Source organism: Protopterus annectens, chromosome 4.part0 (genome assembly GCF_019279795.1).
Source record: "Protopterus annectens isolate FY-2018-M chromosome 4.part0, PAN1.0, whole genome shotgun sequence".
NCBI classification, from domain to species: Eukaryota; Metazoa; Chordata; order Ceratodontiformes; family Protopteridae; genus Protopterus; species Protopterus annectens.
The window spans coordinates 512,448,504-512,475,984 of record NC_056733.1 but is presented as its reverse complement, the minus strand read 5'-3'; the positions used below and the strand labels follow the sequence as shown (position 1 = coordinate 512,475,984).

General features: G+C 36.5%; 1 protein-coding gene across 2 annotated transcripts in view; it reads right to left on the bottom strand.

Annotated features, from left to right (window-relative positions):
- The window catches only part of HECTD4 (HECT domain E3 ubiquitin protein ligase 4), a 5,422,508-nt gene that overhangs the window by 2,692 nt on the left and 5,392,335 nt on the right, over window positions 1–27,481 (bottom strand). The window lies entirely within an intron of this gene.

Genomic DNA, 27,481 nt, shown 5'->3' with positions numbered 1-27,481 from the left:
AAACTGAAGCCTCTTACAGACTTGTGTTGTGCTATGCTTACTAATTTTTTATATACCAAAAGACTTTACTTAATTAAACGTTGCCAGTCTTTTGACCCTGACAAGTTAATGACCCTATCAACACAAACTAGCATTATTTAAAATAAATAAATACAATTTTAAATTTCTGTATCCCATGATCAAGGCTGCATTGGTTACGACATGATTTACTGACTGCCTCTGTCCATCAGAGATGTGGATGCCAAGGCAGGGGTGAATTTTCAATTTCCCATCCAATGGTCCAAGATGCACTTAAAACAGAGTTACAGAGGGACTTTGTTTCACATGGATGGGAAGCCTGTTCCACAGAAAGGGAATTCTCTGAGATATATATATCTGTCTACCCAGCATATCCTGTTTATGTTGCAAGCAAAATTTAGGTCTTTAGATCTAGTAGTTCTGATGCTGTTTGTTTTGCAGTTATGCAAAAGGTTCATCAGAGCAGAGTGCAGGGATACCTTGTATGCCATGCACAGATCACCTCTCAGTGGTCTATAAGAAACAGAGTGTAGACATAGGGTTTTGACACAATCCATATACTACACTGTCTTTATGCCCTGTATTCTTTTTGTAAGGAACCTACACAGGATGTTTCAGCTGCTGCATGTGTCTGGTAAGGTACATACCAAAGAGGGCATTATACTCAAGGATGGGTCTGATGAGGGCCAAGTATACTAGTACAATGACTTCCAGGACCTAGATACAGTGCACTTACTTATAGACTGAGTAACATAGAAGGATTTCCTTACTACCGTGGAGATATGTTGGGTCGGAGGCCAGGTTACTGTTTACATATGTTCCCAGATCCCTGACTAGTAGGGTCAACTCTTAGGGGTATTTTATTTATGACATAGTTTCCTGGGGTGGCTGACTTCCCAAAAGGTACTATAATGCATTTCTCTGCACGGAGTTTTAAGCCATGGCTTTGGCACCAGTCACTTGTCTGTGTTAAACTCTTATTTATAAGAGGTTAATGTCCTGGCGGGATTCTACGACTCCCATTTTACAATCACCTGCAAACTTGGTCACCCAGAGGCTTTTGACATTAGTCTTGACTTCTGAGAAGTAGATTCCAAAGAGGAGCAGATCCAGCACAGAACTCTGAGGAACTCCACTGATGTCTGGTCTCTTTGAGAAGATGATCTCACCAATCCTAACTTCCTGGGTAATTTCTGTGAGCCAGATGGCTATCAGGTGCATTAAAGGGGGTTATGCCTAATTCCATAGGTTTGCTAACAATGCCTGAGTGGGTTACTGTATCAAATGCCTTAACCAGTTCAAGGTAAGTAGTATGCATTGTTTTACCCTCATCCATTGCCTTGGTGACCTTCCTTTGATAAAGCCAAACTGGGATGGATCCAGTGTCTGAAGGTCTCCTATGTCTTTGTTGATCATTTCCATCACACATTCTTTGCATGGCTTTGCATACAAGACTAGTCACCCTAATGGGTCTGCAGTTTCTGGAATATGTTGACGGTCTGCCCTAATGAATAGTGATGACTATTGCAGCTCTCCACTCTTGTGGCATGAAGCCTGTTTAAGGACTATTGTTAAACAGTAACTCCAGTAGCTCTGACAGGTCATATTTTAGACTATTCAGAAGGCATCCTGTGATATTACTGGGGCTTACTGAGGCTGTGTTCCAGGCCTTAGCAAGCACAGCCAGAACGTGCTCTCTACTTATAGCTGGAGGGTATATGTTTAAATGTACTTCTTGGGAGGTGGCTGGGGGTAAGTGGAGAGTAAAGCTGGAACTGAATTTGTCAGCCAGCAGATTTGCTATATCGGCCATCTCAGTGAATGTGACACCATTAACCACATTGCTGTGTGCTGCCTTTGAGATTTCTAACATACTTGAAGAAAGCCTTATGGTTATCTTTACCTCAAAGTTGAATTTATTGGACTTAAATACCCCTCTTAGCTGCCTGTTTATTTTGATGAGAAAGTTCTTATCTTTATGGGAGTTACACTTCCTGATTTTAGCCATGATTTTCCCCCTTTTGTTGTATAACCAGTTTAATCTTGGATGCCACCAGGGTGGTTTGTTTTTGGAGTTAGTTTTGGGTTACTTCTAGGAGGTATAGTAGTCTCTATGGAACCAATGACATGGTTGTACAGAGCTTCTATAAGCAATTGTGCATAGGCTGCTGCGTTTTCTGTATATGGAGGGATATTGAATGTTGACAAACTATCGAATAATAAAAGGGAGTTTGCCTTTGAATACTTCCTAACATTTACTGGAGGTTACTGAGCTGATTTTGATTGAGACAGCTTTATAGTCAGACCTTACCAAGGAGGACATAACATTGGGGGTGGTGCAGCATTCTTCCATATTTGTGAGTACTACGTCCAGTATTTTGGAACCTCTAGAAGACATATTCACTAACCAGTTAAGGCTGTTTGTATTTACAAAGTCCAGGAATTGCTATGCCTGCAGATTTAGGGCTGTGTAGGACTCCCAGTTTATAGAAGGGTAATTAAAGTCCCCCATATGTAAGCTGTTAAGTTGGGTGCCTCCAATACGTTTAAGTATGTGCTGTGCATTTCATGGGACATATAGGGTGACCTACAGTTTGCTAGGATATGTTAAGGGACTTTATCTGCTCTGACTTGCATGTAGAGAACTTCCAGCGCATCATCCTGTTTAACCAACTTAGAGAGTATGCTTGCTACGGATGTATATCAATACACCTCCACTTTTAGTTTCTGTCTGTGTAGCTACTGGTCTAAAAGAGTGGAAGACACTGAAACCTTAGACTGCTGAGGTACTCTCTGCAGCTTTAAATCATGTCTCGGTAACTGCACAGATGTCTATATTCTCTAGGGTGAGGACGGCTTGGTGGGAGTTTAGGTTTTTGTTTAGGCTACTGGCATTGAACAGTAATACCTTAACGTTCAGTTGAGTTGATTTCGCTATAGGCTCTTGGCACTGAACAGTAACACCTTGAAGTTCAGTTGAGTTGATTTTGCTATGTCAGTAGGTTTGCCAATTTGGTACTGCTTAAAAAAGGCTTATGGGGAAGATAACATTTTAGCCACTACTTGAAAACCTAAAGGGGACAGGCGCAGATCATCCTTGGCAAAACAACATGGTTTATTAACCATGTCTTCCCAAGCTGACAAATATTGGATCCCCTTAGAATGCCACCAGCAACTTAGCCAATTGTTAAAATCAATTATCTTTTGTTGGCACTGTGGCATGATTCTTGGTAAAGGTAATATAATGCTCAATGCTAAGCTCATACCAGCCAGCAAGACAGAGTCAGAGAGATCTATAATGTTTCTCTTCATATAGCATAGGGAGGTACGTCTCGGGTCATTTACACCTACATGGATTTTAATGGAATCATGCTGGTACCTGTGGTGCAGTGAATTGACTGCATGCAAAATTTGGCAGATCCTGGCTCCAGGTAAGCAACTAACAGTTATCTTCTCCTTGTTCATCCTGGTTAGATGGGCATCATTTTGTCTTATAATGGAGTCCCCCTATGACTAGAGTCCTGATAAGTGTTTCCTTGCCCTATGGGCTTTGTATTTGGGGCACCACTGATTGAAGCTGTATGTATGTTGTTAAGTGCTGCTTTTGTTGAGTACGTTTGGGTTTGATGAGGATAATTTTTTTCTGATAGGTGTTCTAGGAGATCATTTTGTTTAGGAAGACTGCATTTAAGTGTCTCAGGATATAGTGGTCTATGTGTGTGAAGTGTGCTATGTGTGGGGAGCACTGTGTGCATGGTTGTGACAACCCAATATGTGCTTTTATGTGAAAATGTAGCCTCCAGTGACACTGTGTATGTACACCTCTTGCATACTGTATCCATTATTTTAAGGACTGGCTGTCAGTAAACATAAGACAATTGCTACATTATCATAGGATACCCAGATCCACCAGCCTGGCTGCAAAGAAATTAGGAAATTGCATATCCATGTTATCCGATCCCCTAATTGTTCAGCTACAAGGGTGTGGCACATGGGAGTTAACAAAAGGCTATTAAGGGTGCTTTATTTGGGAGGGGGTTGGAGGCAGGCTAAGCTAAAAAATACTAAATTTAACAGTATTAACACTCAATGTGCAACTAGCTGCTCTAAGCTAGTCACTGTGCAAGGTATTTGCTCTATATTTACTGCTTTAAACTGTACTGCTTTATGGGCAGTTCTAAAGGTAAAATTTACTTCTAGATATTTGAGTCTGTACAGGACACTGGCACAACAAGCAACTAAGTACAAATGTGCTAAATTTATACCAGCACGAGAAATACAGAAAACTGACTACTGACCCTTCTGGCCAATAAAACTAGAGCCCTTTTGTGTGCTCCCCAACTTAGGTAGACCAGGCAAACACCTACTGCCACTAGATGAATAATCCCAGTCCTCCTAATATAAAAGCACAATAAGAGTTTCCAAAGTGAAATGCTACTACAAACAAGCTTAAACTTAAGGAAACGCACAAGGAGAGGAAATAAGTAATTCAAGGTAAAAGCAGTGTACTTTAAAACAGCTTATAAAAGTATAATTATTCAATAAAAGTACTCTGCTCTGTGGAAAAGAGCCAACAGCCACTCAACCATGCAGAATATATAAAGGCACTAAAAACAAAGTAAGCTGATTAATAAGCTCTCTTGCTAATGAAACAGCTACATGCAGGAATCTCTGGTGTGTTTCCACAACCTATACATACCAGGCAAAAACCCACTGCCACTAGATGGAAAATCCTCTGTCATCTTGATGTAAAAACATAGACAAGAGCTTGCTAGAGTGTAAAAATACACTACTTTATCAAACAACTAGCAAGATAATGAATTCAGAGCAAGTAAATCAGTAGAATAGAAAACGAGAGACAAAATTCACTTTTTTTAAATAAGCATAAGGAAAGTCAAATAAGAAATATGAAATCAACAACAGCTTAGAAAGGAAATAGCTTACAAAGCTCAATTTACAATAAGGGCAGGGAACTAAAAAATCACCTTGTTTTTAGCAGGCCTCGCGTCTCGTCAGAAAAGACAAGGCCACAGATATGCTCTTTGTATTTAAGTATCACTCAAGAAACAAATTAACCAATGAAAAAAGCATGCAAAATATGCAGCCTGGGTAATTTAAGTGTCTATCTGCCACACAGAACAAAAATATCAGGCCAAACAAAATTTCGAAAACAGAAAACAAAGTGGAACTGTTGTTGGAACTTCTATTGGTATATGCTGAGGGACAGAGCAAAACACAAGAAAAATCAGGTATGCTCTGCAAAACTAAAGAATAAAAAATGTACTTGATTTTCCTCGTATTTCTGTAATGTCCGTCACAAAATCTTGGTAGCATACCTTTCAAATCTCCAAATTTATGCCGTACAGTTTTGGTCTGTTTCTCATAGGAATTGTAGTTTTCTGACAAACTATTGGGTATTAAAGTACTTAAACAATGACAGACATTTCAGGCTCAGGCTTCATATGGTACCAAAAATGCACTGTAAAATCCAGCAACATTCTAAGTCTATAAGAGAAGTAGTCAAAGTCTGCCCCTAGTTTTAGACCTTTGTCCTATTATGTTGGGCTTTGTTCACATTTCTTGCAGTAAGACTATGTCGGCAAAAAATAAATAAAAATAAAACAGCAATGGACATTCTCTCTTCTCTTACTTCTCCTGCACTGCACTGATGCACTGTGCAAGTGTGGGAGTGTAAATCCTATAAACATGTGCAAGTATATCAGCAAACAAGGAAAAATGTGAGGGAGCACTACAGCACCCTCATACAAAGACATTATTCAAGAAAGGTAAGCAATTTCTTTTTTAAAATAATATCATTGTATGGTAGCAATAACCCATTCCTGGATGTGGGTATCACAGAGTTGGCATAGTTTCATCACTCCAACCATGGGTAAATCCTGTGATACCCATACCCTGTCATGAGTTATTTCTAAACTACCAGAAGTGCTTTGGCAATCCCCCCACCCCACCCAGAGATATCCCAAATGGGGTTAAAGCAACACATTCAAATGATAAATAAGGAATTCAGTCTTTTGAGATTCATACAAAGTGCAATGCCTCTGTTGTGGGTTAGTACAACGCAAAGATGGAATTACCTCAGCATATAATCAAATTTGCTGCATCAGAAAAACTGAAGTTATATACTTACCATGACACTGGATCCTTTTTATCCTAGTCTGTCTGATATGACTGCTGGGGTACTGAGGCACTTACTGGATCCAATCCAGCCATTTGCCAGTGCCCCTAGCCTTGAGCTCCTTCAAACTTTTTCCTATATTCCCCTTGTGGTGTTCTCTCTTCAGATTGAGTTTGCTGATCTAGTGAGTAGACATACTTGGAGTAACAGGAAATATGCTTATATGGAAGTCAAGTGTTTTATAGCTTTTTTAAGAATGCGAGTGCCAATTTAGAAGGGGGATATGGGACAGACTTGCATGAAAAGGATTCTGATCAGACTGTTGGGACAGAATCCATAACTTTCTTTTTTTTTTAAAACAAGTTTATTGTTTTAACATATAAGAGAAATATCATAACAATTTTATACAAATAATTAAAAATAGGTATTATTATAATATTCAACAAAACAACTAAAGTATTTACAAAGACATCCACTACAATCAGATCAATTAATTAAACTAAAATACTGTGCTATTGAAATTAGAATTTTTTTAACAAATTTTGTAAATTATCCCATACAATAAAATGTGATGTTTTTCTAGTTGTTCTCATTCTAATTGTGCTTATTTCCATATGACACATTATATTCATAACATTTTTAAATTCATTGAACGAAGGAGGTGTATCTGAAATCCAGTTTCTAGTTATTATTTTCCTAGCCACTGCTAGGATAGACCATAACAAGGGAAGCTTAATATTTTTAACACATTGAGGTACAGGTGTGTTGAATAATATAAGAGACTTAGAAATAATGAAATTATCTGTAAAAAGAGCCTGCAAAAATTCATTAATTGACTTCCAGTATTCTTTCAACTTCATACAGTCATAAAACATATGAGCCCAGTCAGCATTAATTTCTACATTACATCTCTTACATAGATTATCTTTATTATTAATTTTATTCATCATCAAAGGTGTATAAAAAGATCTATGTAAAAATTTCCATGTATAAAGTCTCCAGACAATGGAAGATGTAGTTCTATAAGCAGATTCCAATATATATTGTTTATCTTGTTGAGTTGGTGGGTCCCCATTAATAGAGGTGAAATAATTCCAGTATGAATCTACATTGTAAAAGTTTCTTGTCTGATAATTTTATGTATATATGAAAGTTTACCTTTATCAGAAACTTTATGCTGTAAATTTATTATCAAGTAATCAATCAGTTTTGGAATAGATTCTTTAACTGTTATAGACATTAGATCTATTCTATCAATGAGATGTTGTCTAAAGATCAGAACCTCTAACCAGCAAGTTTCTCTTAGATCAAATTCTTGTTTTAAGAAATCTAGATTTTTAACTTTATTATCAGATATCAGCTGATACCAGTACTTTAGATTATTATCTATAGCTAAATGAGCTCCTTCAGAAGTAGATGACATAAGCATACCCTGAGTATAAATTATAGGGAATACAATAAAATTCCATTCCCTATACTTAGGGTGCATGAATATAAAGTTACGATAACTAATAATAATATTTAATGGGTAACAGACCATATGTTTAGGTGTAATAGGTGAAGTACAAAATTCCTGTTGTGGAGTTATTTATAATCATATTTTTATGTGTTAAGGAGATTTTCATGAAGTGCATACTAATTAGCTCCCAATAATCTTTCCATTTTGCGACATATGACCGATCTATTAATAAAGTAATAACTTTTATAATAGAAGAGATAATATATAAATTAAAGTCTGGAAAAGAAATACCCCCTTGAGACCAGCTATTAGTATGTTTCTTTAATGCAATCCTAGGTCTATTAGGTGCCCATAAGAAATTTAACATTAGTGTATTCAGTTTCTTGATAGTTATTTTTGTAGGTGAAAGTATTATTGATTGTATTAAGTATAAAATCTTGGGGAATATTATCATTTTAATAATTGTAAGTCTCTCCTCCATAGTAAAAACATATTATTCCAGGTATTAAAAGATTTTGTATATTAAGAAAACAGGTATTATAGTTATTATATATAATAGATTTAATATCTTTAGATAGTATTATACCTAAATAAGTTATCTGACCTGAGTTGGGTACATATTTAGTAAAATCACTAAAGAGAGTATTTTTCGTGTATATATAGGTAGTATTTTAGTTTTTCTTCATTGAATATTAAACCAGAAATACTTTTAAAATTCATCATTTTATCAAATAAAGACTGCATAGAAGAATTAGATCCTGCTGATGTAATTAGAACATCATCTGCAAAAAGTTGAATTTTTGATGTTGTATTTTCTTCTATTTCAAAACCCTCTATGTCAGTACTGTTTCTAATCAAATTAGCCCAAGGCTCCATTACTAAAGTGAATAATAGTGGAGAAAGTGGACATCCTTGCTTTGTACCTTTAAGAATGGGTATTTTTTGTGAAACATATGTTCCTACCTTAATATAAGCCAGCGTTCCTTTGTATAAATGCTCAATTAAATTTACAAATGCATCAGAGAAATTTGTGCACTTCAGTAAGGTAAACAGATAGTCCCAACTTACTGAATCAAATGCTGAACCTATATCAAGACTAATAAGTGTTAAATCTTTCTTTTTCCTATTTGCAAAATCAATTAATGTTAAAGTTCTTCTTATATTATCAAAAGTATTTCTATTTACAATGAAGCCCGTCTGATCTATGTCTATAATGCCGGGGATAATTGGATTCAATCTATCAGCAAAAATACTCATAAACATTTTATAATCAACATTAAGTAATGAGATGGGTCGATATGAAGAACATCTAGTTGGATCTTTATTAGGTTTTAAAATTGGTGAAATAAATGTATATTGCCAGGATGGGGGGGTTATTAACTCAGTTTGGGCCAGAATAAAAACCTTATGTATTAATGAATATGTAGTTTTAGAAAGGATTTTATATATCTCTGGTATAATACCATCATTACCCGGTGCTTTGTTTGATTTAAGCTTATTTATTTGTGTAATAACTTCTGTATATGAAATACTCTTGTCCAATAGTTTAATCTGTTGTGTATTAAGCTTTTATTCATGTTTGTGGTTATAAACTCCTTTATTTTATCTTTAGGTTCCATGTTAATGTTGTTATGGTTAATCTTGTGAAAGTGATTTCTAAATTCATCCAGTATTTCTGGTATACTAGAAACATTCTTCTTTTCCTTAGAGAAAAGATTTCTTTGATATGGTTTTGTTTATTCAATCTTTTGTTTTATTTTTAAGTCTATGTAAGTATTTGGGGCTTATTGAATAAGACAAAAACTTGTATTTCTCTAAAGTTATTTTAACTTTATGAGTTAAAATTTCTTTGTATTTCTCATTTAGTTTGTTTATTTCTTCAATAACTTTCTTGTCCATAATATTTTCTTTATTATTATGTTTATAAGAGTCTAGTTTACTTTGAATATCTAACAATTCCTTATCCCAAGATTTCCTTTTGTTATTATACCATCTGATACTTTGTCCATATAGATATGATTTTAAGGCATCCCAAACATAGACAATGGAGACTTCAGGAGTATTATTTATGTCTAGAAAATGTTGTACTTCTGAAAGTATATATTCTTTATAGTCTTTTAGCTGAGTTAAGTATGCTGGTATCCTTTTGATCTGAACATTATGAGTATTTTTATCATGAATTCAAAAACAATTGAGTTATGATCAGATATAGGACATGAAATGATTTTGGAATTAATTAAATCTGTTACCATCTGGTTAGAAATAAAGACCCTATCTATTTTTGAATAAGTTTTGTATCTGTTAGAAAAAAAGGTGTATGGTAATGATTTTGACTCTATCTGATTATTAATATCATTCAAATGATAAGAATTAGCAACATCATTTAAATGTTTTGCATTAGATGTAATTCTTCTTTTCTTTATAGTGGTAGTATCACTTTCATGTAGTATACAATTAAAATCACCAGCTAAAATAATATCCCCTATAGAGAATGATATGATCTTATCAATATGATGTTTCACTGTATTAATACCAATTCCAGGTATCCAGTATACATTAATTAAAGTGTAAGTCTTCCCATTAATTTGTATTGTAACCATACAAAACATTCCTTTGTCATCCTGATAAAACTTAATGGTTTTAGGAATGGGCATACTTTTATTCCATAAAATAGCCACTCCTCTTTTTTCTGAGTGTGCTCTGAACTAACCAATACTGCATACTTATTAGTGGCTAGTTTATCAATATCTTTTTCAAGAGATGGGTTTCTTGCAGGAAGACTAGATTGGCCTTGTGTAGATTAATGTATCTTATTAGGCTTGCCCTTTTACACGGATTATTCAATCCATTAATGTTTAAAGAAATTCCTTTTAAAGATGTCATTTGGCATTTTTAAAACTCAAGAATCTTATGATCGAAATAACAAATAACAAGATAAATAATGTTACATCTCCTCTTTTAGGTGTACCTTTAAATATAGCTGTATTTATTAAATCTCTTATGGGATTTTGTATAGGATTCAATTTTGTTTGTGGTGACAATGAGTGTACAAAATATATTGTGGATGTCAAAACTATATACATATAACAATGAACAAGTGAAAATAATGTAAGGATTAAACCTTGCATCCCACCTGGAGTTGAAAACTCCAACTTAGAGCAGTATTTACTACTCAAGTTAACCCCCTACCCTAAGCAGCAGTACCTCAGCTACCACCTTATCAATTTAATACTAGTTATATTTAACTGAGGTTAACAGTTTTCAATTCAATTATCTATCAAGACAAAACTACACATTTGGTAAAACAGCATCATATAAACTAAAATAAACTTTTTTTTTTTTTTTTTTTAAAAAACTGTTCATACTATTATATAGATCTATGTAATATATAAGAATTCTAATAGCATTCAAATAATCTTAATGTTAGAAATCAAGAGGAGAGAAAATTATGTTCTAACATTCATTTAAATCAAAAACTTTGGCTAATATGATTCAGACATTACATGCATTAAGATGCATCTATTTTCTGTCATGTGAATTCTATCAACAGCTTCCAAAAAAATCTTGAATTGTTTGTATATGAGCATTTACTTAAACTCATTATTGTCAATAGAGTAAAATATTGTATTCATAAAAATTATTATAAATCATATTGCATAGTTATGCAGATTCTCAGAAACACCTGCGTTATTACCTAAAAAAAAAAAAAAAAAAAAAAGCCATCACACACATAAACACAGACACACACACATACATATACACACACACACACACATACATATACACATACACATATATACATAGATACACACACACACACACACACACACACACACACACATATATATATATATATATATACATCTGATCTCACTGAGTTGTGTGTTAGTAGAGCACTATCCTACTTGCTGTCCCTAGAATAAATCTGTCTGCTTTATACAAAATAATGCACAGCAAACACATATTAGTAACCAGATTTTACAATCATGCTAACCTACTGCTTTAAAATATATCACATGACATTTCTTCCAGAATAGAGTTATAAGATTATTTATGCTTGCCAATCAGATGAATTAAATGAGTTATAGTAAAGTATATGTTTGGGACACAAGTTTTTAACACAGATTATTATGCTACTGTTAAGTAGATTTTCAAAACATTTAAATAAATGTTTCATTTTCTATGCCTTCTAAAATAAGATATTTACTTGCTACAAGAAACTACATCATCCAAACTCATCATAACTGACATATTTTATGAATAGAGTATTTTTCCTGAATCTGTGGTGTGTCAGTGTGATAACCTTGTCAATGTTTATACTAACTGCTTTCAGTGTCTCTGTGAAAATTCTGTGAGTGAAGCTTCTGAGGAAACTCATGGACACTATGCATGAGACAGCCCACATCCCAGATTGTCTCCCTTAACATTTTGGCGGAAACTTATTAAAACTTGTGGCAAACATTCATTTTGTCAATAGAGTAAAATATTGTATTCATAGAAATTATTATAAATCATATTAGATAGTTATGCAGATTCTCAGAAAAAAAAGCCATCACACTCACACACACACACACACACACACACACACACACACACACACACACACACACACACACACACACACACACACACACACACACATATATATATATATATATATATATATATGATCTCACTGAGTTGTGTGTTAGTAGAGCACTATCCTACTTGCTGTCCCTAGAATAAATCTGTCTGCTTTATACAAAATAATGCACAGCAAACACATATTGGTAACCAGATTTTACAATCATGCTAACCTACTGCTTTAAAATATATCACATGACATTTCTTCCAGAATAGAGTTATAAGATTATTTATGTTTGTCAATCAGATGAATTAAATGAGTTATAGTAAAGTATATGTTTGGAACACAATTTTTAACACAGATTATTATGCTGCTGTTAAGTAGATTTTCAAAACATTTAAATAAATGTTTCATTTTTATGCCTTCTAAAATAAGACATTTACTTACTACAAGAAACTACATCATTTAAACTCATTATAACTGACATATTTTATGAACAGAGTATTTTTCCTGAATCTGTGGTGTGTCAGTGTGATAACCTTGTCAATGTTTATACTAACTGCTTTCAGTTTCTCTGTGAGAATTCTGTGATTTGAAGATTCTGAGGTAACTCAAGGACATTGTGCATAAGACAGCCCACATCCCAGATTGTCTCTCTTAACATTTTGGCGGAAACTTATTAAAAACTAGTGACAAACATTCATTTAGCAGTGTAAATGCATCTAAACATGACAGAACCTCCACAATGTATTCCACAGATCATCACAGCCTCTATGCAAGTGAAATTAAACTCAAAATTACCAACAAGCAATAAAACTCAGCATTCTTCTCCCAACTCAATTTTCATACAAATCCTATTATTCACTGTGCCCACACAGTCTAAAAGCATTTCTATATATTAATAAAGAAAAGAAAAGAGAGTAGAAAATAAAAGGGAGTGAGGCAGAAATAAAAAATGTAAGAGAAAGCTGTAAGAAGTATATACAATGGAATGTTACTTACTGTTTATATTAATAGAGTTAAAAATAAAACATATTATTTACTCTTATTTAGTTCTGATTATTATTAGTTAAAGCATGACAGATTATTTACAAACAAGCATAAGCAGTATAATCAAGAAAGTATAATTAGAAATAGCATCTGAAGAACTTATAAACTTTTACAAGAAATAAATATGTTATTATTCTATTATTGATATTTTCATTACTGTTCTCTCCCTGCCCTCCCCCACCCTTTACCCACTACATAATCTAAATAGAATGTCATTGTTTAAACAAAGAAAATAATAAAAGAAGAAGGAAAAAAAAAGGTAAAGATAAAAAATTTATCAAATTACTAACCTTACTTTTTTCAGAAAGAAAAACAAATCGAGTCACAGCCTGCCATTAAATCCTCAGGCATTTTGACTGGTTATGAAACAAAACATTTCTTTGCACATAGAGAATAACTTTGATTAAATATTTTCCAAAATATTTGTGGCTTTCTGGAAATGCAGGAACTATATTCAAAAAGATTAATAATGAACTAAAATGATGAGAGAGAAAAAACATATAACAAATCATTTGTTTTTAGTCTCTTCTTCTTCTCTGAAGTCTTCCAGGAAGCTTCAGTTGCCAATCTCTTTAATGAAGAACTAGCCCATTCCATTTCTTCTATTTTATCCAAAATCCTTTTTCTTTGACAAACAGTAAAGCAGAGTCTAAATCATCAAGACCTTAGGACCATCAGGAAGGAAGATTTTAAGCTTGGCAGGAAACAGAAGGTATGTTTTAAACTGTGCTTTTTAAGCTCCCTTATTAGTGGCAGAAAAACTTTTCTTTTAGCAATTACCATGGAAGAATAGTCATTGTCAAAACGCACAGTTGTCTCATTAAACTTAACAGGAGCTTTAGCCCAAGCAGATTTAAGAACCATCTCTTTATCAAAAGATGATAGAAATCTAACTATAACTGATCTAGGATAGTTTTTGTTAGAGTTAGTATTAGCTATAGATCTATGTGCTCTTCGATACCAAAAGAGAATGCTTCTGGTAAATCTAAAGTTTTAGGGAGCCATGTTGTTAAAAAGAAGTAATATTGTTACCTTCAATATTTTCTGGCAGTCCAAAAATCCTAATGTTATTGCGCCTAGATCTATTTTCCAGGTCATCCAGCTTTGTTTGTAAATGTGTATTTTGTTTCAGCAGAAACTCAATGTTGATTTCCTGTTCTTGTATTTTATTTTCCATGTCATTCACAGCTTCTTCTATGCCTGTCATCTGGATCTTCTGTTGTTGCAGGTCCATATGTAACAAGTCTATTTGTTTTGCAGTTTTCTATGAAAGTGTCTATTTTAGTATCCATTTTATCCATCTTAGCAGTAAGTTGCTGGACTATAATTATCAGAGACTGAAGTTCTTTCTTGATGCTGGAGTCTTGAGAATTTGTCTTACTGGAACTCATTTCAGACTGATAAACTGACAGGAAAATTTCCAAAGTAATTTCTGACAGGAATATTATTAAGATTTCCTTTCTTTTTTAGATATAGTTCAAGAACTATATAAAACAAACATATTTAGAAAGAAAATTACTTCAAGAATTAATTTTTTAAGTAATTAATTCCTGTCAATGTAATGAAATTGGTGGAGCTGAAGAAATCTGCTGCTATCCTGTGTTCATCCTTGGCCACGCCCCCTTTTGAATCCATAACTTTCTGATATCTCAGGTGGAATCGTGACAGGATACCTTTCAGACCTGAAGTTCCAAATTAGGATCCAGTTCTGGAAATTATGGCCAATTTATTGTGTTTTGGAAAAGTTGTGCAAGGTAGACCATGTTGCTGCTGTGCATATCTCATCGATGGAAGAATTTCTGAAGCAACAGTGGAGGTTGCCATAAATTTAGTATAATAAGATTTCTCTTTTGTATGCAATACTTTACTGTTATTGGGAGTCGGCAGAGGCAATACAATCAGATGGCCATCTGGACAGTGTCGGTTTAAAGATTTTTGTACCCAGTCTGATAGAAGCAAAGGAGACAAATGGCTGAACATTCTTCCTGAAAGACTTCATTATATGAAGCTAAAATCTTAGTTGTCTGAGAGTATCTATGGTGTATAACAAGTACTCACCTATGTTGGAATGATTTGGGAAGAAGAATGGAAGATTTACAGGCTGACTACGATTAAATTCTGCTAACATCTTTGGAATAAAGGTTGGGATGGCTTCCATGGTAACCCTGTCCTTATGAAAGACTAGGTAAGGAGAAACAGTTAAGGCGGTCTAGAGTTCTGAAATTTGTCTGGCTGAGGTCATTGCAATCAGAAAAATACAGTTGCGCAAGTTGCACTTACCCATAACTGTAGTTGTCTGGATTCCTCACTGTTGCATTAGTCTTGTGTTGTTTCCTGCCTAGAAAACAGCAAGCATCCAGGTTTAAAAAGGTATGCACCCCCCAACACACCATCTTCGCAGACTGCTGATTGACTAATCACAAAGAGAGGAATCAGCAGTCTGAGTGAATATTTCTTCGCAACTTTCTTGCCCATACAAGGAGAGAACAGCCTAACAATCCTGAATCAACAAACAATAACAAGGAGACAGAGTAGAAATAAACACAACTCTACTTTATATTCCAACTACAACTGCATACAAGAAGATAGGATTACAGGGTGGTTCCTGCAACTGTAGCAGTGAGGAATTTGTAGGTCTAATGTTATGGGTAAGTGCAATTTACACAAATGTACAATGTTCATCATTCTCACTGTTACAGTAGCATTTAGGCTACATGGGTTGACTATCAAAGTCAAGCTCAGAGAAAGGAGGATACTAATTCAGGAGCCCCTAAAGAATGGTGCTAGCAAAGTTAGATCTGGACCTTTTAAAGGAATTCAGTTTGTAATGCTTTGTAAAAGTATGTGCAGAGAACCATGTAGCTGCCTCTAGAAGTGTCAAGGCATATTTTACTAAATGTATCCAGGCATATTGTACTAGAACCTTGTCTTCTTTGATGGCTCCTTTCCAGTATAATATCAAAGAAGTCAAGGCTCTAGTAAAATATTCCTTGATACTGCCTGGAATTTATTTGCCATAGAGGGAATAACTAAAAGCAAAAGCTGCATACAACTGTCTGGAAAATTGTTTTTTGCATCTTGATAAAAAAGGAATAGCTGCTCAGCCTTTTTAAAGGCCTTAATTCTGTTAGGAGTCCATACCTCTCAACCTTACCAAATTCCTCGGAATTTCTAGGATTTGAGGGCAAAATACTGGGGTGCCACAAATTCCTGAGTGGCCCCTTTAAATCCCAATTTTTTTTTTATTTACCGTTTGCATTTAGTGGCTTGCTGAGGCCAGCATTGAGTTTTCTTTTCCAGAGAATTTCTCACTAAAGGATAGGTTTTAACAAAACATTATACTTCAGGAACTATGCACACATCCTCTCATTCATTATACCCAACCTTGATTAAACTTAAAAAAAAAACCTCGGAACTAATGCATGTCTGGAAAGATTAAGCTACCCTCATTTAAACATATGTAATGTAAAAACAGAAGAAAACACAGCAGCATATGATGGAATCACCTGGTGTGTCATACTCTAGCCTTTCTTCCTTCCTTCACAGGCATTTTCTGACAGGTGAATACATTACTCCGGAAAGAACAGCACTCTTACTGCACAAGCACAGCATTTGCACCTCGGTATTAAAAGAGAGTCTTACCGAAATTTCCAGGATCTAGGCATCCTGTGCATGGCACCCAAGTATGTAAGGGAAATCCCTGAATGCGAACTCTTCCAACTCCAGCAGCAGTTTCTCCTTCTCAGTTTTGGTGTACACAATCTGCTTGAGCCAGAACTGCACCTGGGTGAAGTGAGAGGTGAAAGCTAGCAGAGACGTGTTGAGGAGCTCTTGCTCTTCCTGCAGTCGCTGAAGCACTGTCACCATCTCAGATGAACAGGCAGTGGTGAATTGATAGACTGTTTCCATCTTCTCCTCCTTGGGGTTCGCGTTCCCCACACCCACAGCCCCTACCCGGCCCCATTGTACCCCAAAAAATTCCTCAATATCAGACAGGAAAGCGCCTCAGTTGACATATTATGACTCTTATTTTGGCAAGTACACCTCCAACAATAAAGCAGAAATCATATGTTCTTCAGCACCTCCACCATTTTCATGAAGAAAGTAATTTGTGATGTCCACAATTATAATCTTCCTACGGTTCCCAAGGCAAGTATAATGTTTAAACAATCAGAGGTGCGTAGCTTTAGTTCATGATCCTGGCTTAAGAAATTAGTGAAGGATACACAATTTTTGGAGGAATGAATAAGTGAGTTGGTAACAGATTAGAGTATGCAGTCATCATCATACTTAGCCAGAGGCCCTTGATGTTAACTTTGACACCACTGAAGTAACGCTGCAAAAAGAGAGAGGAGGCAAGCACTGTGTGTGTGTGCATGTGTGTATCTGCAACAACTAAGGAACTAACCCCACTTCAAATATTGCTGCTTCGTTGCTCCTTTTTATTTTACAAAAGTACTGCAGCATCATTCTTGTGGAAAAGGAAATATATACAAAATGTTTTTCAGATGTCTACCTCTGCAGTTCTTTTGTGTTTTGTTTAATATTTTACCTGTTTTTCAATTTGTTTGAATACTGACATCCCATAATTCCACTGGAGTGGGTGGAGTTACATAATTATATGTGCAAATTTTATGTTAATCAACATCCAGATTTTTGGCCAGTTGTACCAACTTTTCATGGGCCTATGTCCAGGTTTTTGATGTTTCCAGGTTGACAGGTATGGCCAGGACACTACCTGAGCTGCAAAATCCTTTCTCCATGTTTTTTAGGCTCTGGGTAGAAAACTGGGAGACTGACATCATTTAGGGCACAAATGAGGGGTTTGCCTTACAGAGAATGAAAAATGAGATAGGGCTCACCATGAGAGCTTGCAACTCAGAGCAATGATGAGTCCAGTTTTCAAAGTCAAAAACCCTTAAATCAGCTTTTTAGGAAGGCTCAAAAGGTGACATAAATCAACCTTGCCAGCACAGATCCCAAGGAGGAGCAACCTGTTTATGAGTTGAACTCATGTGTAAAGCTCCTTTCATAAACTGTTTTACAACAAACAGAAGAAAGAGGAGTATCCATCGGCAGACATGCTGAAATTACCACACAATGAACTTTTACAGAAGAGTAAGACAGGGCAGAGGAATGTAACTCACAAAAATATTTGAGCACCAGTGATACAAAATCCCTGACTGGCCCATTGCTATTCCTTAGGCACCAACTAGAAAATCACTTCAGCTTACCAACATAGATTTTCTAGTAGCAGGCCTTCTTGCCTCCCCTTACTACCTGCTGCATGTCCTCATGAAAAAAGTGTATATTAGAACTGAATCATCCAGGCAGTCAGGCAGTTGAAACTGATTGACACTGGGGTGTATCAGTTTGATCCAGGCTGTGAGTAAACTTGTAGTAAATGACCTAGGCCAATTCCATAAGTGAGAACCAAAACTGCCTGGGCCAAAAAGGGTCACAGCAATGACGTTTAGTGTATGCCTTTGAATTTTCAGAATTACCCCTTGATATTAGTGAAAACAGTGGAAATGCATAAAGGAACACTCATTTCCAAGGGAATGAAAATGCTCTGGTTTTCTGGGCTTGCTTCCAAGAAGCCCTGGAACCAGTTTTGTTTAGTTGTTTTAAAAGGAGGTGAACAGAATATTTTGAGGTGTCCCCAGAACTGGATCAGTTCCTAGAAGATCCTCCTTGTTCAATTTCTATTCATGAGGGTCTGTCCTTGTCCAGCACAGCTTGTCTGCCACTACATTTTGCTCTGACAGAACATAAGATGTTTAGTGGGTTAAGGAACGATGAAGAGCAAACTCCCAAGCCATGTTAGCCAGCCTGTATAGGATTATGACCTTTTATCTCCCTGCTTATGTACCACATGACTGTGGTACTGCCTGCAATCACTTAAACAGGTACAGGGGACCATAAGAGAGACTTCAAGGTGTGGATCCCAGCCAACATCTCCTTTATATTGATGTGTTTTGGTCTGTTTGAAAGACTCCATAGGCATTGCACTTTTACCCCATCATACCTCTCAGTGTCTCAACACATGCAATCTGGACAAAGCCAGAAAAAATGGGAGGAGGGCAAAGGTCCAAAAATAGGGACAGATTTTAAATATTGCTCATATAAACTTACAAAGCTGTTAGAATGACAATTTTTACATTATGTATTTTCTGAAGGATATGAAGTATGAAACTCAAATGCCTGTCATTATTTAGTATTATTTAGACTTCAATCCTCACCACACATTTTATGAGAAACAGACCAAAAATAACAGGCAAAAAATCTGGACATTCATTGAAAACCTGTATAGTTGAGAGGTATGCCCCCCATGAAAACTGCTCCCCAAGCAAATAATGATGCATCTGTTATGACAGATATTAGTATGGGGGCTGAGAAGAGAAGGAGAGACCCGGGTTCAAGTGAATTTGGTGTTTGCACCAATGACGATTTTCATAAAGGCAAAAATTGGAATTTGATATTCCAGAGAATAAAAATGCTGGGTCTAGGTTGTTTTTTTTTTTTTTAGAAACCACTGCAATCTTTCTCATGTGCAACCTGGCAAGAGGAATCATGAGAATCATAGCAGCCATGAACTCATAAGATCCTGAGAAATTCTCTTGCAGAACTATGAGACTAACTGGAGAAGTATGTTAAAGATTCCAGATAAAAATTTGCCCTCAATTGTGTCAAAAAGGCCTCTTGAAGAGAAGTATATAGAAGGCATCCCAGAAACACAATCTTAAGAAATGAAGTTAAGGAAGACTTGGAAATGTTTATCTGGAAGCCCAGAATGGTCAGGAAAGAAATAACCCAAGTTAATGACTTTTGAAATCTTGATAAAGTCTCTGCAAAGATAAACAAGTCATCTAAATGAGGCAAATGTGAATATCCTTTAGTCTGCAATAAGTTATTACTAGAGCCAGGCATTTTGTGAACATTCATGGAGCTGTAGACAACCCAAACGGTAATGCAAAGAACTGACAATGTGACCCAGAAACAGAGAACCTTAGAAACTTCTAGAAACATGTATCTATGGAAATAAAATAACCAGCTTATTTCAATTCTAGTATTATCAAGTAACTCATGTGAACCATGAGGGTTAACAGGATCTATAAGGTCAATATTATGAATGTTGGTATGTTCACAGAAATTTAGAAATAAAAGATCTCAGAGACCTCTTTCTTTGGTATCTGTAGCATTCTGGAACAGAAGCACTTGCCCCTTTGACTCATGGGTACTGATTCTATGACTCCATGGATGCGCAAAGAGTGAAGAACTTGAGGAAAAAATCTGTTTGGTTTGAAGGGTGGGGAGGAATTCCTATTAAAAAGGATTTTTTTGCATCAAGTGTCATCTGTAACCGTTCTGCACTACTTTTAGCACCCAAGAGTCTGAAACAATCTTTTGCCAAAGGGGATCAGTTTGTGAAACATATTTTTTAGAGATAGTAGCTAAATGAGAGGGAGGGGGGGGCAAATATGCTGGAATAGTCTTTCTGCGCTATTAGTCTGTCTCTCTTTTTTTCTGAAATGACCCCTGTTTCTTGTTGTCATTTCCTTCCATCCATCCCTTTTTAGGGCCCTGTTTGCCAGAAAAAGGATGGTTTTGTTTATTTGGCTCTTGTGTAAAAAATGAAGGCATGTAACATTTATACTGGGGATACAATAAAAATCTTAGAAACTCCCTGAATCAATTTCCTCCTTTAATCATATTGTTTGAGAAGCTGAGTAGCAGAAGAGACCAACAATGCCTCCTTATCTAAAGCAGAATCTAAGATTTCAGACTGTACTTCATCAGTAAACTTTTGGTTACATATTCAAGCATATCTTCCCAACATTGTAGTAAAAGAAGTGGCCCAGAGACAATATCTGCACAATCATACACACTCTTCCAAGCATGTTTAGATGCCTTGGACAGGGAGAAACAGTTTGGTACAAAAAACTGAGTTTCTTCTGTAGAAAGAGGGTTTGACAATTCCCTCAGCAACTGATGGCTTGGTATCAAGATGATTACAGGCAGCAATAAACACATCCTCCAAGACTGGCGGTATAGGAGGAATGGGAGAGGAATGAGGTATATCCATCTATAACATGTCATAGTACCTTCTCAGTTCAGGAGGAACATATAATGTTCCCATAAAAATACCTCATTCATTCTGGACATGGTCTGATTAAAAGGAAATTATTCCACAAGAGAATAGAATTAATAATTTTCTCACAATCAGACAGCTGGGCTTTGGAATCTGTACGAGAAGCCCTGTCTCTGTCAATGTCAGAATCATCAGACCCTATTTCCTCTGGAATTACTTTACGGTGGGAATTCACTGTAAAGTAACTCCTCAGGAATTACTTTATAGTGAATGCCCAACTGTAATAGCTTGTGTGTACCTGTATTCATAGGATCATAGGAAGTTACTGGGCTATTGGCCCTGAGGCCCTTACTAGCCTAGTCAAGAGTTTAGCTCATGTATAGACAAATCAGCACCCAATGCCCCTGTCCAGCAGGGACATGGGTGGAATCCCAGGGATGTATTTTCTATTTCCCATCCAGTTATCCAGATTGCGCTTAAAAAGGGGTACAGAGGTACTCTTCTTGACGTGGAGAGGGAGTCTATTCCATAGATAAGGGAGTCTCTGGGATACAAATCTGTCCTACCAGCAAGTCCTATTGATGTCACAAATCAGGTTGAGGCCACATGTGTGGGTTACTTCTCCTGGGACAGGGTAGAAACAGTTTGTTACAAAAAACTGAGTTTCAGGAATTACTCAGGAATTGCCAAGGCAAAGAGCTCATCTTTTCAACTAAAGCCTGCATTGCCAAGGCAAAGAAATCAACTTTTTTAACAATTACTTCTTCAGAAGACCAATGTTTTATCTTTTTTTTTTCCTTAACAGGAGCTGCACTGTAAAAAGACTGACTAGAAGGGGGAAGGTCTGCCTGGTCTAATGGTTTCTTGCCCCAGTTACCTCAAGAAGGATCTCCCTGAGAGTCTCTAACACCTAGAGAAAATGGCTTTTTCATGCCAGTACTGGATACGGGAACAGCCGAAGAGGATGTGGCTGACCCCTGGTTTGTGTTGGCTGAAAGGAAAACAACAGAGGAAGGAGAGGTAAGTCAGTGGTCTGAGGATGACCCAATGGCCATTGCAAATTCACTTACAGTCAGCTGATGCCCAAACTGAGCCTGCAACAATAGCAAGGACACTTTGGTAAGTGATTTTTTCTTTCTAGGTACAGTGGGAGAAGAACCAACCAGATCAGTGAAAATATCTATGCTGCAGCCAGGGAGGAGGAGCCAAAGGTGGTAAGCATTGCTGGAGTGAGCTGGTCAGAAGGTAAGTTGTCACTGAGTGTTCACCTGCAGCACACTTGCAATTAACAATTTCTCAAATCCCTTTATCATAAAAAAGCAGAAGCAGAACACAAACTCCCTGTCAGTACTTCCAAATACTCAAAAGGCCATACTGACAGAAAAGCAATATGGCAGAGTAGGTTGTCACAAAGTGAGCATAAGCATTACACTGACACACGCATTCCTGCCAGGCCTTCCTTAAACTTTGTTATCCCAAAAAAATCAGAGCTGACAAAGCAGTACACAATTTCTCGTAAAATTAGCCCCAAATACATAGACACATTTAACTAAAAATAGCAGTACCTGATAAGAAACGTCAAATATTGTAAAAAAAAATACTGGGTTTCTTAAATGGAAAATATTACTTTTAGTATAAAAAAGTAATAATAATAGTAAAAGGATATCTTGCTTTTATTAAAAGGGCAACAAATCTTTGTGGAGGAGTTCCCCACTGGAGACCCATCTGCCCAAAATGAAGCTCTTGTAAAGTTAGAGGTACTTCTCGAGATGGCAAGAAAGTACTGAAGAATTCTTCACTTTGATGATTGTCCTCCTTAGGATTACATAACCAGCAGTCAGAGTGAAGGTGTTGGGGGAGGCAAAACTTATTGTAAACAGCCAATTGTTTCCTAGGAAGGAAACAACCCATATAACCTAAAGGCTACTGCATCAGTGGGAATGATGAACATCAGGGTTTTCTGTTACAAAAACATTAGGCCTATAGAAGAAACTGGTTCAAAGGGAGGTTTTGATACAGCTTTCAGAACTAGTGTGAGATCCCATGGAGGAGTAGGGTCCTTAACTGGTACAAGGATAAGAAATATTCCGCTAAGAAAGGACTAGCTCATGTTATATGTTATGTCATGCCAGAATTGTGTTTTGGTATCCAGGATGAAAATTTAAAACAGAAGTTAACTGCACCTTGATGGTAGGGATATGTCATTGACAATGTATATAAATCAGTGCTTTTTTTTTATTATTTCCGTAACTGAAACCTGAACAGGGGAAACCAAATCTGCCTGGGAGCAATGAGGTTGACGTCAGCATTACAAGTTAAGGCTTTCTGCAGAAACTTTGGGATAAGGGGAACTGGAGAGAAGGAAGATGATATGGGGGGGGGGGGAACTGACAGACTAGTGTCTCCTTTGGTGACTGCCCATATAGGGGGATTGATGTGAAGTAGTTTCTGCATATAGCATTGAAGAGAGAAACAAACAAGGTGCAGCATAGTCCCAGTGACTGAAAATCTCTTGAGCCACTATCGGACTGAGGAACCACTTATGAAACATTACAACAGACCTGCTAAGCCTGTCCATTAGCCAGTTGACTTTCCCCTGATAAGTACCTTGGTACCATAAAGTGACATGAATCGAATGCTCTTTGCCACACACAACTGGTCTCTCTGCAGAGAGAGGAGGACTTGGTTACTCCATTCATGTTGAAGTACCATACTACCGACATGTTGACTAACTATATTGCAATTACATCTGGAGGTAGGACGTTCTAAACTTCATGAAATAGTAGGAAAACTACTTTAATCTCCAAGATGTTGATATAAAGATAAGTCTATGACTGTTTCCAAGTTCCTTGGACAATCCTCACCACAAAATGACCCTCTACTCTCACCCCAAATTGTAGGCCTCTGTGGTCAATGTTGTTGGAGGGTGTACAACAAATATCTGTCCTACAAGAACGTCTGTGAAAGTCAACCACCGGTTTAGGCAAAGTCTTCAAATGGGAGGGATCTGACTGCTGTGACCAATAACTGGAAAACACCCAGTGAAGAATCCTCATTTGAAACCAGGTGTACACAACCAAAGAAATTGAAGCTAGCATCAGACCCACAGCCCTGAGAACCAAAGATGCTGGGCGGGACTGATGTTGAAACAGTACCTGAAATGTGGAACAGCAATCGTTTTTCTTGGGTGACAAATACTTGACAAGAGATTGTGTCCACAGAACATCTGATAAGGGTGAACTACTGAAAGGCTACAACTGTGATCTTTGGAAATTTAGGGAGAGGCCTCAAAAATGAGCACAGCCACAAAACATAGTCTATGTCTTATAGCAACAATTCTTTGGCTGTTCCAGCGAGGAACTAATCATCTAGATAAGGGAAAACTCATGTCAGTTTGAATTACAAATGGACAGCGACCACTGCAATGTATCTGGTGAACACTCCGGGGACTGGGGTGAGACTGAAGGGGAAATTCCCTGAACTGGTAACGACTGGTTCCTAGCCAAATGTGTAAAAGCCTTTGGGACTTATTTGTAATCTTTATGTGGCTGTAATCATCCTGATGGTCTATAGAGCACATTCAGGAAGCTGGAGCTACAGTTTAATGTCTCAGCTGAAGAATGGCACACCCAGAAGTGCAGCACCTTATTCTGTAGTGCAGTGTCAGTATGAAAATGAATCCAAGTACCTGGTTTGGGAATAGAACCCCCAGCCTTCTACATCAAAGGTGAATGTACTGCCTGTAGAGCTAGTGAGACTGCTAGCAAACAACAATGATAAAGACAAACTGTACAAAGCAAATACAGCTACATGAACTGCTTAGTACTCTATTTCTGGCATGCTGAAATAATAAGAATTTGGAACAAAACCAAAAAAAAGGGGGGTGGGGTAAAATCAGAAACAATTTTTAAATATTACTCAAATTCGCATAAAAAAGTTAACAGAACATGTTTTGCATCATTATACATTTATTTATCAATAATAAGTATAAAACTTTAATGACTAGTATTACTGACCAACTGCAATCACAACTGATTTACCAGACAATCAAAAATGTTATGAAGGAAAGGACAAACACCTGAAGCAAAATCAGGGCCATTCTGCAAAAATAGGGACAATTCAGAGGTATGGGTGGCGCTCAAAAAAGAATGTCGGATTGCAATAACCCATTTCAGGATTTTAATACTTTCTTGGGATATGCAGGATTTTATTGATTCAAAACAACTGCTGCATGTGCATGTGAAGTGTACCAAAATGATGACCAATAACCAATAAAGGACACTGAACCACCACATGACCGAGGACACCAATTTATTGAGTGCTTTCATCCATAGGAATATAAACTTCTTCAGAATAAAAACATACCTCACAAGCCAAACTCAGAAAGCAAGTGGGGTGGGGAAAAAGCTGTCAGTCATTAGGTTTGCCTGTTATGTTATTTCCTGGGGACTGGAATAATGGAAATGTAATCATTCAACCAAGGTGCAACATCACTATTCAACAAAATCTGCCAGTACAGTTCCTTGCATTAAGGGTCTGTTTCCCAATACCACCCCCCCCCCCCCAAGTCAAGTGGAACTTCATCAAAAATAAAAAAAGAAACCTTCTTAAAATTTTAACAAACAATACAAAGCTTGAAAAAGGGCATTCCTGTGAATAAAAGCACTCAGTAAATTGGTGTCCTCTATCCTGTGGTGATTGGTGTCCTTTGTTGACTACTGGTCATCATTTTGGTACACTTTCCATGGCCATTTTTTGAGTTTTGTTGGATTTTTCTTGTGGTTGTGGTATGTCATCACAGGATTTGTTGTATTTTTAAATGATACAGTTATGATGTCTATGAACATGTCTCAGCAGAGGGCTTAAATAAACTGTACTTTTAATGACACAGATAATTAAAATTACATATCCTTACATTTTTAAGTTGAGGCTTCTTCATTTTCAGAAAGTTTAACGTGGTTTTACATTACCATGACATCCATAGTTCCAACAAGCAAAACAATTAAAGTAACTGCAGCCACTACAAACGTGATTTTTAACCCTCAAAGATTTAGTTGGAAATAAAGACACAAGTGAAGGTATGGTAGTTAAAGCAAAGGATTACAGCTCTAAACTCTTAATGAACTGCTTCCTGTAGTGAAAGGTAGAGCGTTTGATTCTTTCTTCCTTCCTCAATGTGCCTACTGTGTGACTTTGAGAACGTAATTTAACTTGACAGTGCTCCTGCTTGTCCCCTTTATCGGTTTAAAAGTTCGAAAAACTAAAATAAAGGGCATACCTATAAGGTTAAATACTCATGTGCAGTTTCTGAGCAATAAAATAGAGCTGGATCATGATGAAATGGGGCCCTAGGGAGAGTAATTTACCAGATCCCCCCCCCCCCAGCACCACCAATATCCCCTTACTTGGCTGTCACTCCTCAGTTGTCATAAAACACTATGCTATTTTCTCCTTTACCTCTACAATGATCACAGATATTTAATTTAAAAATTTTATAAAAAAAATGAACAGCAAGAACACTGATAGCCATTTGATGAGCAAAGAAAAATAACCCTCTCATTGAAAACAGCATGCACAATAGTAAACTTCTCTTTCTTTTAAACTCATGTTTTTTGAAAATGCATCTAACAATCCGCTAAACTACAATGAATAAGCAGGGCTTCATATTCAAATAGTATATATGAATCAATAATTAGAGGCTATCAGAAGGGTGCAGGAATTCAAAAAGTAAATTTGTAATGAATTGGTTAAGAGCATGAGACAACCTAGTGGACATGAGTGTCTTTTCGGGGGCATCCCAAGAGCACTACCTGGTAAAATGACTTGGTCAGTCTCACACAACACAAATGAAGGCTAAGGGAATCAAAAGCTACACAAGAGGAAGCAGCTCATTAAAAGCTCATAGCCTTAATTCATCTGCACTAAGTACTAACTGTTGTAACTCAACATACAGCATTTCACACCCTTGTGACTGCAAAAACAAGCTAAATTAAAATGCATTCATAGCTGAACATTAAATTTGTAGACTTCATGCTGTGCAGTTTATTTACAGACAAATAAGCAAATTGCCAACAGTCAACAAAAGAAAGAAAACAAGGATAATACCCAAGGAACATGGCTCATATGATGAAGCCTCTATTTACTACAATCGATTCCTTCCTT